This window comes from Saccopteryx leptura, chromosome 7 (assembly GCF_036850995.1).
Source record: "Saccopteryx leptura isolate mSacLep1 chromosome 7, mSacLep1_pri_phased_curated, whole genome shotgun sequence".
Classification (NCBI taxonomy): Eukaryota; Metazoa; Chordata; class Mammalia; order Chiroptera; family Emballonuridae; genus Saccopteryx; species Saccopteryx leptura.
Genome location: NC_089509.1, coordinates 74460688 through 74475705, shown reverse-complemented (window position 1 = coordinate 74475705; position 15018 = coordinate 74460688). Strand labels below are relative to the sequence as shown.

Sequence of the window (15018 nt, the reverse complement as noted above, 5' to 3'; positions counted from 1 at the left end):
AGCAAAATGGGTGATAGACATCTTATAGGTATCCTGTCCTTACTTGGTAAATATACACAGATTCTGGCCCCGTTTAAATGACCCACCAACTTCTCCATGAAACTCATCCTTGCTCTCTAACAGCCCTGCTGCTCATTCCTGGCATGAAATTCTAAATTTTTCTAAAAGGTAATATCTTTTCCACAGTTATCTGTAGATTCATACAGACAATGGAGGAAGGAGCATAAATGAAGTTATGAAATCAGACATAATAAAAACTTTCTAGGCCACTTCAAGCTTCTGAGAACTAAAAATGCTGAAATTAAATAGAAATGGGTACATGAAAAACAATATCCAGATAGTGAATTCAGACATTTTATTTTCTTTAAAATATACCATGTACTTTTTGCTCACTCTATACCAGCGGTCCCCAACCCCTGAGCCGCGGACCAGTACCAGTCCGCAGAGAAAGAATAAATAACTTACATTATTTCCATTTTCTTTATATTTAAGTCTGAACGATGTTTTATTTTTTAAAAATGACCAGATTCCCTCTGTTACATCCATCTAAGACTCACTCTTGGCGCTTGTCTCGGTCACGTGATACATTTATCCGTCCCACCCTAAAGGCCGGTCTGTGAAAATATTTTCTGACATTAAACCGGTCTATGGCCCAAAAAAGGTTGGGGATCACTGCTTTAGGCCACTTTGCTTCCTCTGTTATAGTAGGAATTTTGTACACAAGTTTTTCTTTATAACCTTACTGAGTAGTTGTAAAGCCAGTAGCCACGGCCACCATCACAGCCTCCTGGCCCATGCAGGTTCTCATTGGACTCGGACAGTCAGCAAAGAAACAACAGAGCCAAAAACTGGTGAGCCGTCATCTTTAATTCTAGCTTGCACCCGGCGGGCAAGTAAAAACACACAATGGGCTCCAAAACCCACTCACATTCAGTGCTCACAAAGCTACTGACTTATCCAAGTTTCCTAGAATCAAAGGTTTCTAGCTCACCAGACTTATTCACCTCTGTTCCCCATCTTCTTCCTTCTCCCTGCACAAATTCTGCACAAACTGGCTTCTCACTCAGCAATCCACCATCTTGTCTGCTTCTCCTGGCCTCTTCCACATGGCCTTTCTCTGCTCTCCTCTCTGCTCTCCTCTCTACTGTTAATCTCAGGAACCAAGAGAGCAAGCTCCCAGTCTGTCCCCATTTTATAGTGTAATAATCAAAACCTTTAATCCAATATACAAAATAGGGGAATCTCTAATACAAAGTCACTTATCTGAGGCATGATGGGATTGCACCACCCCACATCAAAAAGGGTGGGAAAGGCTTAGTCCTAAAACCAAGTCCCAGGCTACAAGGATCCTGCCTGCCCACAGCCCGCCCCCAACACACATTAATATCACCTGGGCGACAGGCTTCTATGTGGGCAACGCCATCTTTAACAAAGTGAGCATAATATATATATTTTTTTATCTGCCCAACAGCAGTACAGACCCGAGAACATAAATGTTTGTTGAAAGAACAAATGGATGACTGCTGAAATGGCCTTGGACTGAATAATGAGATGACTACAAAGACTGACCATTTTCTTTCCATTAGAGAAAATCAGAAGAGTCAGTATACTTTTACTAATGGATCTTTCCACTTCTGTGCCCTGAAAGGACCCAGAGGCAATAAAAATGTCAGACTAGAAAGGTCTCTTTCATCCATGCTAGTATCCATTTTCTATAAAAAGCACCTTTATGATAAGCAGTGGGCATGATAAATTACTCATTAAAATTTAACATTTTTAATAATAAAATGAATATATAATTATTGTGGAAATATTAGAATGCAAAGATAAGTAAAAGTCTAAGTTGTACATAGTACTAACCACCAGAAATAATCAACCAATGATAAGTTTGGGGGATATTTTCCTAAATTGATTTTTTTATAAATAAATTCTATTACATACAAAAATAGAATCATATTATACAAATTTATAACTGAATTTTCCATTTCACCATATTCTGAGTTATAACAATTATGTACAGTTATAATCACATGAAATGTACATTAAAAATGTAAATTGTTGGACTCCATCTCTTGATCTATGAAACATCTCTGTATAGAGTCATGGGATAATCATCATCTTAACCCTCTAAGTTAGTCTTATATATATAGTAAACTTTGAGAGCCACTAACTACAGACAGCATTTTCAAATCACTATGGTAAAAGAACAGAAAAGTAAAAGGTTTCAAAGGTATTTATTTTGGCTGAACATAAGAAAGCACAAGAGTTGTTATAAAATGGAATGGGTTACCATCCCAGCTGATGAGCCCTTGGCACTCTGCAAATAGATTTTGAATAACTAGTCTTAGACATGTGGTCGTCATTCTGTATCAGCAAAGAGGCTGAAAGAGATTGTTTTTAAGTTCTGTCTCAACTGTAAGGTCCTTAGACTCTATAATCAAAGAATGTTAAGGCTAAATTATACTTTAGAGGCAAAAAAGAATAGTTACCTGGAAAGACAATTATGAAACTAAATGGGAATTTGGGAGGGGAGTCAGTGGTTTGGAAGTAAGGCAGTGCTCAAAGCTGACAAAAATTTTGCACATAATTAATTGAAAATATTTTTTCCTGAAAAAAATAAGCAGTTAATTGTTTTTCTAAGATTTTCAAACTGGTGATCCTGTGGCTTTTCCCAGGGGACCTATTAATATAAACATATATTACTTTTTCCATGCCAGAGAGCAGGATGGAAAAGGGTCCTGGAGTGGTACAATCTGAGGATACCCAGCCTGCTGCTTCACTCCTCTCTACAGCCAAACAACTTGTGGAATAAATCAATATGATGTAATGGTGACTGTCTATTTAATAAGGATTGTAAACATGCTATAGAAGCTATATTTCCTTAAAAAAGAACTCCTTTTTACTGTAGGTCAGGAGGAGTCAGGAGGGACTTAGATTATTCAAGGAGAGACTACAAGAGCTTATACAAGCTTGATATGGTGTATATGTCACGTCATGAGGCATCTTGTATACTTCACATTCTGCCTTAAGAACTTAAGGTTGATATCACATTCACCAAGACAGGGAAAATGTAAAAGAAAGGACGTAAGGTTAAGGGTTTCCTTGCTCTTATGACTTGCAGGTGATTTATGATGAGTTGATTCATGAGCCTTGGTGTATATTATAGATGTTTCTGATAAAAGAAACAATGGAAAGAAAAGACATACATATGTTACTATATTCCAAGGGCAAGGGAATATAAAATATTTACATATTTATTCTAAAATAAATAAATAAATAAATAAATATTTATTTATTCTACATACTCATATTCACCATGAATCAATCAAGCAAGGTCCCTTACAAGACATTTCATCCCCCTGGCAACTATTCATTAAAGAATCTCTTTGAGAAAAGTACAATAGTAGAATCTGATTTCTTGTTTTTTTCAATTTATTTTTGACAGTTGGGGACTTCATGTGTTCAGCAGTAAGAATTTCATTACTTCTTTCCTTAGAGTTTCCAAACTCCCCAAAGTTGGTGCAATCAGAGGAAAGTATAAAACAATGGGGCAAAGAGCAAATCATGTGTTTAACATGTGAAAACTGAGGAATTAGTGTTGGTGGAAATTTTATTAACAAATAATCCATATATTTGTTGATTCTAGTAACACCTTCCAGGCCACCCCTGAAGAAAAGAGGGAATAAAAGTGATCAGGGTAAAATCATTAGGAGAAATAAGGTGGACAACATTAGAAGATACTCTTAGAAAATGTCTTTCATACCCACTCCTAGTTTCATTAAAAAAAGAATCTCATTCACTGAAGCTACCTGTTTTCATTTTTCTGAAAAGGGAGGTGGTGATAAGGTTGAATGTCTTCTAGTATCACTTTTATAATCCATTTTGAAGCTATTATATACCTTTTCACTATGGAAGGACATCGGTCACGTTACGACGATTGATTTCCAATTTAAAAAGTTATAAAAATCATCTCTTTGGGTTCCTGGGGATACCTGTTTGCTATTATAACCCCATTTCATATGTTTTCCATTGGGAGTAGATCCAAGCTTATACAATAGAGGCAGGGGAGCTCTTTCAGAAAACAATTTTTGCCTGACCAGGCGGTGGCGCAGTGGATAGAGCATCGGACTGGGATGCAGAGGACCCGGGTTCGAGACCCCGAGGTCACCAGCTTGAGTATGGGCTCATCTGTTTTGAGGAAAAGCCCACCAGCTTGAACCCAAGGTCGCTGGCTCCAGCAAGGGGTTACTCGGTCTGCTGAAGGCCCGCGGTCAAGGCACATATGAGAAAGCAATCAATGAACAACTAAGGTGTTGTAACGCGCAACGAAAAACTAATAATTGATGCTTCTCATCTCTCTCCGTTCCTGTCTGTCTGTCCCTGTCTATCCTTCTCTCTGACTCACTCTCTGTCTCTGTAAAAAATAAATAAAATAAAAAAAACAATTTTCAAAATACCACAAATAATTTGATAGTCATAAAAAAAACCCATAAAATATAGAAAAACTGCTTATGCGTTCAAATAATTACTAGACATACTTTTCTGTATACTTTTCTCTTCTGTATACCTTTTTCTTTTTGGTATTTTGTTTTGCTTTAGCTCATACACTTTGGTTGCTACTTTATACTTAAGAGATTCTATACTATTTCCTGTGGGGAAAAGAAAGCTAATTCAATCTTTCCTCTATCAGGGTCAAAGTTTTGTTGTTGCTTCTTCTCTACCCACATGTTTTCTGTGCCGGGCACTGTGGGGCACATGCCTGTCACAGAATGACCTTTGGCCAGGTACTTGCTTGCATTCATCATACTGGGTGCATGGGCTCAGTAAGCAGCTGGAAGATTCCTGGAAGACATTTGCTTACCAGAACTGTAGAAATGATTATACACTGAAGTAACTTCGAACCACATATGACCATATGAAATCGCCAACATTCAATTATCTTCGACGTCCAAAAATGACAATTTCATATGGCACACACAGATATAACCCACTAAGCCCTAAGTAAATGTATCCTCAACTCAGCATCCTGTTAGCCAGATTTTAAAATTAGCCGTGACCACTCTTACATACTTTGAACCGGGAGAGATATACAGAGGAGGGTAAGAGTGCAAAAAGACCACAGTCTTACCTGACAATGTATGACATCATTTTTTTTTTTTAGTTTTAAAATGAGTTTATTAAAGAAGGTTATCAGGAAGGCAACAATATTTCATTAGTCATTTTTAAAAAGTTCTGTTTCTTCGTGCTGTATAATAAAGGTAATGAAAGAGGCTACAGAGCTATAAACTTTGTTCTGCTGGATTTCCTGACAGTATAACACAGTGTAGTCATTTTCACAATGCTAGAACAAGTAAAAGAAAGTCTCTTCTATTCTTCTGTTTAAAAAGTGATGATTAATAACAGAAGACAGCATTTTTTTTTTAAAAAAAAAAGCCAGTTTTCTATTCATTCTGTAATACTGAAGCCAGTATTTTTACCATTACAGGCTACAATTTTCACTTTACCACTGTAATCAGTTCTGTCACCTCTCTGCATTCAACATCATTCAATACAGAAGCCCACACATCATCGCAGAATCTGTACGTATTTAGAGAGCCCCTGAAATTCGCTCTGTTCCTGACACTCTGAGCCAGTGCTGAATTTATAGCCTTATCGAACTGAAGTAGAAGCTGAAGAATAAGATGAGGGTGGTCTGCTGAGACTGCATGAGTTCATAGAGGCTTTCCCACAGACTGTTCCCCAAAGTGGTATTTCTGTACAACTGATATGCCATGGCTTAGGAGGAGGAAACTGTTTTTCCTATTCTGTTCTGCACTGATATCCTGTGGGGACAGTGCTTCCCCCTGCAGAGCAAACAGAAGCAGCATGGCCAGTCTAGAAAACATCTTAATTTCAAATTTTACATGTGATCATGTGGAGCAGGCCCAGCGTCTTGATCAGAATCTGGGAAAATAAGGCTTCCTGAAGCCTAAAGTCCAGTAACTTCACAGTAAATCAACTATGTAGTCCAGTCCTATTACCGATTGTTTTGTCATCTGAGAAGTCCCAGGGAAACCTGCAAGGCACATCAGAAAAGCAAACAATCTTTTTTTTCCTACTGAAGAAACAGTGTCCACATATCACATAAAATGATTTCTTGGTTCATCGGCATAAGCAGAGAAGGCCTTGTCCATCCATTACCGGATTCAAATAACTCTGCCCCGAATGATGAAAATGTCTGTGGAACAAAGAGCCCTCTGTTGGCACAGGACTCTCATCTCCCTATCATTACTCCCTGGGGCGCTCATCAATTACATGTTCTGCACACCAGGCATCTTGCTCTCGTGTGAGCACTTGTAAAACACAGCACCCTCTGATAAAAATGGTCTCAGTGTAAAATGTAAACTTGTGGTATATCTGGAATCTGACACGAGGCAATAATGCTTAACTGGCCCTACGTTGAACTAGCCCTCTGGCCATACACTTTTTAAATCTGATACAAAATGCCACACAGAGAATAGTTCAGTTTAGCTAGAGCACTCAACCCATTTTAATAAGAATTTTTTATTTTCTGGTTTTACAGATAAATCTGCCCATTGCAGACTGATGTCTTGTATAGGCAGACTGTTTAGCTGCAGAGTTCTGCTGACTCAGCAGTACAGTTCAGGAGAACTGTGCTGAGTCTACACAACAGCCACCATCAGTAGCATAACTTCTAGGAACAGTGTCATTAGCATAAAGCATGGTGTCAGCCCTAATAATTAAAGAACTGCTTTGAAAGATAAAGCCAAAGATAGAAACTCATCCCAGACAGTCATTAACACCTGGCTTCTTTGCAATAACTAAGAACACAGCTGCATAAGGATAATAAATAAAACTGTATCAAGCATTCCCCTCCATTTACACTTCAAAAGATATCAAACATAATCAACACAAACTATATATTCAGATTGAGCAGAACAAAAGTTATGCCTTAGCTGAGACACTGACATTGATAAGAGTAAGAACAACAGCCAACAATAACAATAGTAATAAAACCTTCATTTACGGAAGGGCTACTATCGGCCAGGCTCTGTGTGAGCAGCTTGAGACATACCATATCTCAGTGGTCCCCAACCTTTTTTGGGCCACAGACCGGTTTAATGTCAGAAAATATTTTCACGGACCAGCCTTCAGGGTGGGACGGATAAATATATCACATGACCGAGATAAGCATCAAGAGTGAGTCTTAGACGGATGTATCAGAGGGAATCTGGTTATTTTTTAAAAATAAAACATCATTCAGACTTAAATATAAATAAAACGGAAATAATGTAAGTTATTTATTCTTTCTCTGCGGACCGGTACCAAATGGCCCACAGACCAGTACCGGTCCGTGGCCCGGGGGTTGGGGACCACTGCCATATCTTAATTCTCACATTAACACAATAAGGGGTGTATTACTATCTAAAAAAGAAACTATTTTAATTTTCTGTTTCATTTTTGTCATCTGTAAAATAAAGAAAATTTCACATACAATTTGGTATAATCTAAAATAATAAAATAACTTTATTAAAATACTCTTAAAGTTTACACAGGAAATATTAGCTCTGGACTCAACTTGTATAACATATAATATCGAAAACTTCAAGTAACCCATCAGGTAATCAAGGACACTGCCTTGCTGATTCCACAGATTTATGGAATAATCTAACAGAAACAAAACAGAGCAGCTGTGTGGGGTATATCATCATTTAAATCAGTCAGCATGTATTAAAAGCCTACCCCAGTATAGAAGGAAACTGCAAAGACAGTAATGACACAGTCCTTGTGGAACTGTATTTTAAGAAGACAGAACATACACAGGTATTACATTATTCTGCTATTTGGATCAATGCATACAAGAATAATAATGAAATGAGTGGCAAGACAAAGCACTAGTCTATATACTCAGAAATCAAGGATCTATGAAGTGTAAGAACTAAGAAACATTTGTACTCAGTACATAATTTTCAGACTAAAATCCACCTTTAACAAAGAAGTAATGACTATGTATGTGCTAAGCGACAAGGTTAGCTAGTGGTTCTATCCCAAAGGATCGACAGCATCTCTATGGGGAGTTAATGCTGCTGTCTCTGTGTATCACCACTCTTCCCTTTATCCTCTACCCTGTGACGAAGCCCCTCAAAGGAACATAGGAAAAGCAGCACATTCTCATAGTGGGCCTATAAATTGAGCATAAAAATTATAGGTAAGATAAAAGTGACTAATAAACAAAAAATAAATTTACTGGACTGCTTTGATTATCCCCACCTAAATCAGACTAAAATGTCTTATTTAAATCATGAACATGGATATTCAACATGGGAGATAAGAAAGCTTACCAAGCCTGACCAGGCAGTGGCACAGTGGATAGAGCCTCGAACTGGGATGTGGAGGATCCAGGTTCAAGACCCCGAGGTTGTCAGCTTGAGCACAGGCTCATGTAGTCTGAGCAAAACTCACCAGCTTGGATGCAAGGTCTCTGGCTCGAGCAAGGAGTTACTCGGACTGCTGTAGCCCCACGGTCAAAAGACATATGAGAAAGCAATCAATGAACAACTAAGGCAGGAATCGGGAACCTTTTTGGCTGAGAGAGACATGAATGCCACATATTTTAAAATGTAATTCTGTGAGAGCCATACAACGACCCATGTATGTTATGCATTATCCAATAAAAATTTGGTGTTATCCCAGAGGACAGCTGTGATTGGCTCCAGCCATCCGCAACCAGGAACATGAGCGGTAGGAAATAAATGGATTGTAATACATGAGAATGTTTTTATATTTTTAACGTTATTATTTTTTTTATTAAAGATTTGTCTGCGAGCCAGGTGCTGCCATCAAAAGAGCCACATCTGGCTCACGAGCCATAGGTTCCCGACCCCTGAACTAAGGTGTCGCAATGAAAAACTGATGACTGATGCTTCTCATCTCTCTCCATTCCTGTCTGTCTGTCCCTATCTATCCCTCTCTCTCTCTCTGTCTCTGTAAAAACAAAAAAAAAAGCTTACTAAAACAAAAACAAAATCCTAACCCTCAAATGGTTTAGTAAAAAAAGTATATACATATACATATATATGAACATATTACATACACAAACACATGCACATGAAAAGAGAGAATGATAATATGAAAAAGATATTAACAACAGACCTGACCAGTGGTGGCTCAGTGGATAAAGCATCAACCTGGAACACTGAGGTTGCCAGTTCAAATCCCTGGGCTTGCCTGGTCAAGGCATAAACAGAAAGCAACTACAAGTAGATGTTTCCTGCTTCTCCCCCTCTTTCTCTCTCTCTCTCACTCTCTCTCTCTTTCTCCCCCCTCCCAAAAAATCAATAAATAAAATCTAAAAAAATATTAACAATATGTTAATGTGTGTGAAGGGTATCTCTTCCATTATTCTTGCAAATTTACTCTAGGATTAAAATTATTTCCAAATAGTTATAAAAACAAAGCAAGCAAAAAAAATCTAACCATAAAATAAAATGAAAGTGAAATTTTAAGATACTGATTTCTTCTTAAAATTCAAGGCAGATTATTCTAATACTACTACTATCATTATTTAGAGGAGTTCAAAATATTTCAAAAGTTAGTCAATTATGAAAACTGGTTGAGAACTGAAAACTATGGAGTTTTTTCTTACATAAGTCTCCTATGTATAAATATGAATCTCTCTGACAGTAACAACTAAGAACATCAAACTTAAAACAATTCTGTTTTGACCAGATATAACATGAGATTGAACAAGGCATGAAGTAATAATAGCCATACTTAAATATTTTATTTGTTTTCCTTTTAATATATCAATTGTATTCAAAGCTTGCAGTCTGAAATATAAACAGGAATTTTACTGCATAAGGGGTACACAAACTACATCATGGCCTCATACTTTTAGCAAATTTGTATACCCCAAATTCTCTTAAATTAGAGGATATCAGCACAATTTGGTATAATCTACTTTAAGAATATACAAACATGTCATTGCACTGATTTTTAGAATATATATATATATATGTTTCATTTGGAATATATATATATATAAAGTTTCATTATGCAATAGCTTCATTTAGCACCATCATACTTGAGATTGATTCCAGTAGACAATGCTTCTAAAGGAAATCAATTTTTGAATTGGTTAAACTGATGAAAAAAACTTAAAAGATTTCTAGGTTGTTATATTCTGTGTCTTAAAAGTTCTGGTTAAAATAAACAGGCATCTAAGGAGGGAGCAGAGTCCTCATGTATCATATAAAAGGAGTCTCTTTTGAATATCATTCTCTTTGAAGAGAGAGCATAAAAAGTCTGTTGGCATTTTATCTGTTCCCTAAGCAATTGCTGTTACAGGTTTAGTTTCAGAATGTTCCCTGAAAAATGATTCAGGGACATCAGAGACTGTTTAACAAATTTAATTAATAGTACTGACATTCATTTACTCATCATCCTGAGTAAATACAAAAAAGGGCCGAGAGTAATCACAGACACCTCTGTGATGCATGAGCAGCATAAATATCCAGACTACTTTAGAGATTAGAATGTCTTATAATTAAATTTCTTTTCCTGTTTTTGTCATTAGCCCTTTAAAGTAAGTTTAAGACAAACATATCTGGTACAAAATTTTGTAATGCTCTGTAGGTTGCCATAAGGTTCCACTGAAGATATAAGCAGGTATAAAAGCAAGTTATTATATTCAGGAGCTTAACTACATAACTCAATTATTAAAGTGTTATCAAATCAATAAATCATTTGATATTCTAATTGGAAACATGATAGTTTTTTTCTGTCTGGTAACTTGTTGCACAAAAGGTAAATCATAGAAGAATGAGAGGTTATTGAGTCCCATGACATAATAATTTCCTCCTTAAAAATTAAAAACTGACATTAGAATCATAAGTAACCACATCTGGCTTTAAAGGCAGTGGCACTGAGTGCATTTAATGGATACATACAGATTTGAACACAAACATAAAAAGCAATAAGGGTAAAAGACAACTTCTCTTTCCCCACCTTGTACGCACAAGCACACACACAAGCAGTCTTCAAATATCTCCTCAGTGGTGCATTTTCATTCAATTCCCACACACAAAATCTTTAACTGTGCACTTTATTGAAAAAGAAAATCATTTCTCTGTGAGTGGCAAAAGCTTGAGATTCTTTGGGTTATTGTTTGAATAAATATTAAAATAGCATTCTTTCATAAGTAAGTGGTTATTCATCCTTCAAATATGTATTTTTTGCCAACTGAGATTTTGTATGAGAGGATTGGAGTTCCTAGAAAGTAAAAGAAAATATACTACAACATGCCCTGACTGGGGCAGTTACACAGAGAACAGATCAGAAACCAGCTATGCCTGACACTGAAACCCATGTCTTTCTGCTACACTGAGGGCCATAAAAAGGAAAAGGAAAAGCCTGACTAGGCGGTGGTACAGTAGATAGAGCCTCAGCCTGGGACGCTGAGGACCCGGGTTCAAAACCCCGAGGTCACCAGCTTGAGCGTGGGCTCATCCAGCTTGAGTGCAGGCTCATCTGGCTTGAACGCGGGGTCACTGGCTTGAGCATGGAATCATAGACATAACCCCATGGTCACTGACTTGAACTCAAAGGTCACTGGCTTAAAGCCCAAAGTCACTGGCTTGAGCAAGGGGTTACTGACATGGCTAGAGTCCCCCAGTCAAGGCACACATGAGAAAGCAATCAATGAACAACTAAGGTACAACAACTATGAGTTGATCCTTCTCATCTCTCTCCCTTCTTGTGTGTCCCTGTCTGTCTATCTGACTCTTTCTCTTTAAAAATGAAAAGAAAATTAAAGAAAAGTAAAGAAAGGAAAAAAAGAGAAAAAAACAATGGCAATTCAAGTAGAAGAGAGAGTGCATCCTGTTTGTGGGGGGTTACAAGAGAACCCAAGAAGCCTAAGAAGAAATATATGAGCTGAACTTTGAAAATATAAATATTAACAGACATATTAACTTATATTGGTTTTCAAGAAGAGTAAGTGAACAAGAAGAGGACAACAAAAGCAAAGGTAAACTATCCTAAGAAGTCAGTGACTATCCAGTTTATGTAGAGTAGAGTAGAGGAGTAATGGGGCTGTATAAGGACTGGGCAAAGGTTGGTAGGGATAGAAACCAGAGACACAGAGGTCTTTGCAGAGAGTAAGATTCTGAAGGTTTTTGGCCAGAGTGAAACAAGATCAGAGCTGTAATGAACTAGAGTGGGAAAATATCAAGGTTCAGAGAAAAGTTAAGAATTTCAAGCAACAGCCCACAGGTAGTGAAGGCCAAAGTAAGTGTCCAAGAAGTAGTGGAAATGGAAATTGCCCAGCTCTAATGTACCACTTAGTCATGAAGTCTACATTTTAAATAAATGGGTCCTTCACTTCAAAGAGTCATGTAAGGGTGGCATAAGAAATTTCAGTCACTATACATTTCCAAAATAAACCTTCATGAAACAGCTGAAATAACAAAGGTAGGAAAGAATAGCAGTGTCTGTTTAGAAACAGAATTGCTAAAGAAATTTCTAGTAAAAGAATAGCTACAAATTTGGAGTATAATAAACCACCATGAATGTTATACCTAGCCACCTGTTATAAACTGTTTTTAATGTTGGTCCCATGGAAATTTAGAATTAAACAATGTGTAATCACTTGCAACTCTCTCCTTTACTCCAATGTATTAACAAAGTTTATGTCACGAAAATAGAACAAAATGAAAAGGCCATATTGTTACTTCCTTTACAAACCCAGCTAATAGCCAATGCTAACCCTTCTCCTCCCCCCCAAAAAAAGAGTTCTAAGGCATAGAACTATATTACCCTCAATTATATTCTATAACGGTAGTATTTACTGAGATCACTTCGTATAAAATTTTGAAACAATGAAGTAAAAGAATTTTTGTCTTGTTCTAGAGAATTTCTACTTCTATAACCTGAAGCTGCTGCAGCCGAAGAGTTTTATAATGCACAAGTTATTTCTCTCAAATCAGTGTTTCACACAATGCAGCAGATGACTCCTGAGCAATCTTTTCTCTACCCTTTTTACTTCGTTATTTATTTTAATGCGTTTTGAAAACAAGTAGACAGTGATATATTTCCCTTTTAAATATATTCAAGTTTTAAGAAAGATCTGAATAAATATATGTAAAAGTGTACAAACAATACTCCAATATTGCCAGTGATACAATAAAGACTTAAATATAAAAAATTAGTTTTATCATGATACTGTGCACATAGATTTTAATATCCACTAAACACATATTTTTATCAAAATATTACTTCTAATAAATCTTACTTGATCTCAAGTTTATGGACAATCAAATTTATTACTCAGAATTTGCATTAATGTTAACTATAATACTGATATCTAAAATGTGTTTTGTATTAGTTTGAAAACAAAGAAAATATTTCATCTTTCTATTAGATTTTTTATTTGCAAATCTTTTAAATTGGATTAGGTAGTTAAAAAAACTTATAAAAGCAAAATCAGAAAATACAGCAAGTTAATTTATTAAAATTAATACAATGCTTGGATTTCACACTCAATTTAACTTCAAAAAATGTTGAATATTGTTTCTGTAGAGAAAGTGACTTAAATACACATTGGAAAATGCATTAAATAAGTAATTCTTTTAAAACAGCTTATAGTGCAAATTTACTTTAAAAGCAACAGGAAACTAATCAAACAAGAATATATAGCAAGGGCGAAATAAAAACATTAAGTCTAAAAATCCAGGAAACACTGTTTGAAATAATTTAAATTTCATCATGAAAACCAATTTTTTTGTTTTGTTTTGGGCACTTCTGAGGAAAGTGCCAAAATGTTAAATTTCAGTGATAAATGTGTCTGAAAACATAGCTTAGACAGTTTCATGGATAAGATTTTTATTATTAAAATACTTTCACTGAGTTTTGCAAATTTTAGATAAAATACTAAATTTTCAGTTTATGTTATTTCCATTTAAGTTAAATATACTACATTCACATATTTGAAGATAAATGTTGAGGGCTTATATATGAAAAAACCTGTGCATATTTAGACTTTATGATGCATCGTTGATTCTGAAAGATTGTTTTTGTTTTGTTTTGTTTTTTGGTTGAATACCTTCTCAGAAAACATGTTTAAATGTTGCACTGCAGTAGTCCAAGAGTTAAGGTGCTGAGTGAACTTTTTGTCAAGACATAATAAAGGAGGTCTGATTTCAGGTTACCAACATTCATATAGCTAAGTGAGGACATTTCTTTCAGGTTGCAGAGGACTTAAGAGTTTATTCTTGTGTTATTATTTATTGCATTATTTTCCATACAGACAACTGTAACCCTACTTTTGCCACACCTTGTATTTTCCTATTTTTATTACCTAACTGTGTAGCAAACACTTATCTACTGCTAAGTGAATTCAAGTTAGTTATACATACATGGAGTGAAGGTTTAACAGATTTGTATTATCACAAGTTTAATGATACTTCAAAACACAGTACAAACTGGTTTAGGGATAGCTACCTATCCCTTAAAGATATATGCCAGAAAAAATATCACAATTTAGAATGCTAAACCGTGTTTCTCAATGGGGTCATTTTGCACCCCAGAGAATATCTGGCATTAACTGAGGGTGGTTATGTCTCCGTAGGAGATATCTCGATCAACCAGGGTGTTTCTGCCCCTCGGAGGACATTTAGCAATATCTGAAGATATTTTTGGTTATCACAACTGGGGTCATAGTGCTGGCATATAGTAGGTAGAAGCTAAGAATGCTGCTAAACATCCTACGTTGCACAAAACTGCTCTTTCCCCCATTCAACAACTCAACAACTAAGAATTATTGGGCTGGAATGTCAGTATTGCCAAGGTTGAAAAATCTTACACAAAATCCATCACCATCAAACATGCTCTAAAATATTAGAATCAAAAACAAGAGAGGACAGGAAAAGCACAGGTCAAATGAGAGGGAGAACAAGATAAAAAGAAATCAAAATAAATTAAAGTATAAATTATCTAACACACATTTACTGCACTGCTAAC

The 15018-nt window shown here is 36.1% G+C and overlaps 1 protein-coding gene and 1 pseudogene across 8 annotated transcripts in view; both read right to left on the bottom strand.

The window, feature by feature from the left end:
* The window catches only part of GULP1 (GULP PTB domain containing engulfment adaptor 1), a 268873-nt gene that overhangs the window by 226521 nt on the left and 27334 nt on the right, over positions 1-15018 (bottom strand). The gene's annotated exons all lie outside the window — the stretch shown is intronic.
* Positions 5446-5773, bottom strand: LOC136378890 (transcription initiation factor IIA subunit 2 pseudogene; annotated as a pseudogene).